Raw genomic sequence first — 2,071 nt, 5'->3', positions numbered from 1 at the left:
TCGATCCTGCCTTCACAGTGCAGGCTCATTAAAAAGCATGAGAGGGTGGAAGTGTTCCTACGTAGTTGACAAAATGCCTTTTATGGCAGGATAAACCACAGTTCTAAAATAAAGTGATAATGCATTGACAAATTGGACCAATTGAGGTATGAGCAAATCATCAGGTTGATCATGAACTGATCAGCAAGTTTTTATAGGAAAGGCTAAGGATTAGATTAGATAGAAATCCTTGACTAAAAAACAATTTAAGATTCAGTAATAAAAAAAAAAAATTAAATATTGTCTGCAAATGTGAGTTGGATTGAAAGAAGTGTCTGAATTCAGGTGTGCTCCTTCAGTGCGTCGGCTGGTGTTTTAATACAAACAACTAAAGACCTCACAGTCAATTTCATGTGGGAGGAACGTTCCCTTTTGACGAGACATTGTAGGAATATGTGGCCTGTGTTTCTGGTGGCCAGTATGACAGTGTGTGCAGGTCCCAAGAGTGAAGTATGGCTGTCGGGGACACTCTGAGACAACCAGAAAGCTATGGGTGAAAGCAATCGGATGGCTTCAGAGTTATAATATCCTCTGAGACGGTGCGCGCCGAGAACTGACTGACAGGAAGGAATCTGTTTTCTTTCTACACTCACCTGTGAGGATTAGGGGGCCGGCCAGACCCAGTCAGATCAATCTCTTCTCTTCCAATATATTTGTGGAGTGCCTTTTTTGTGGTGAAAACAATTATCTGTAAATCTTTGAGTTTCTTTTCTAAAGTACTTTATAAGTCACAAGTTACCACTCTATTTGTCTGCTTCAAAGACACAATGAAAATGCAATGTTGATTTTATAGACACAAGCTCCAGTTACCATAGCACCACTTGTGTTAGTCTTTCATTTCACATGGAACAGAGGATAATATGGCGTTCCATTACAGATTATAGCAAAGTCAAAGGGGGGTCCTGATTGCCTCATTTGTTCAATTAGTCTGCTAATCCAACTTTTATTGTAGGAGTAACTTTCACAGCGCTTTATATTTATATAACCCAAAAAGCACTCGCTGACAACAACTGATCAGCGGATCCTTGCTACCGCCATTGCATATGCTAATAAGGTAATCGTATCGCGGGAATAGACACTTCACTTACAGATTGTATGTTTAAAAAGGAAGTAACGTTTTCCTCAGTAAATTTTAAGGCAGTTCTGACGGAAGAAGTACTGTAGATTACCAGCATAGAGTGTGACCAAGGGTGAATCAATAATAATGTGCAGTTGCAGAGTTCATCTTAAATCAAACCATTATCTACACTTAAGACACAATATGAAAAAACCTTCCACAATGAAACAAGTTAGCCAAAAAATATAAGCAACTATTCTAGTGACGCACAAAGAACTATTGTGTGGATCCAAAGTAAAACAAAAATAGATTGTCAAAGAAAGCCAACAGAATAAAGACCTACTCCTTCACAGTCCATGCAACCAATCAGGTTTCATGCATTCCGTCCAGTGAGACATCAAACATAACCAGAGGGCCCGGGCGAGGAGCATTCTATCCGCACAGCTCCATAAACTTCAGACGAAAAGCCTCCGCTCACATAGCTCCAGTCTGCAACCTGTTGTCATCTCTGGAGCTCTGCAGTGCTATGCTCCGCAAACTGCATCCTATTTTCAGGGGCTGACACACACGACACCCCGAAAACCCACTCACTCTGCAGGCGACTGTCACAGTTCATTCATGTTAATATTACATGTCATTTTGTATTCTGTCACAACAGCTTACAGCTAATTATAGGTCTCATAAATTATATATGTCCTCTTGGCTAAAAGGGAATGATTTGCATTTCATTATTTGCCCCGGTGTGAATAAATCATTCAGTAAAAAGGTTGATGCATTTACAACTTATTTTATTATGTGACCGTGGCTGTTGCCTTACATTTCCATAATTCTTGCTCAGCGTTATGGACAGACGAGCCCAATGACATAAACAGAGTGATGTCTTTAGAGTCTTACTTGTGCAGAGAATAAGCGCAGCCAGTCCAACGCACTGGAGTGGCCCCATGTCTCCTCGGGGTGGGCTCATTTGCAGTCAAT

Source organism: Eucyclogobius newberryi, unplaced genomic scaffold (assembly GCF_026437365.1).
Source record: "Eucyclogobius newberryi isolate DKJ021-1_F unplaced genomic scaffold, fEucNew1.0.hap1 SCAF_2, whole genome shotgun sequence".
NCBI classification, from domain to species: domain Eukaryota; kingdom Metazoa; phylum Chordata; class Actinopteri; order Gobiiformes; family Gobiidae; genus Eucyclogobius; species Eucyclogobius newberryi.
The sequence above is the reverse complement of the archived record's forward strand: the minus strand, read 5'-3'. Positions refer to the sequence as shown.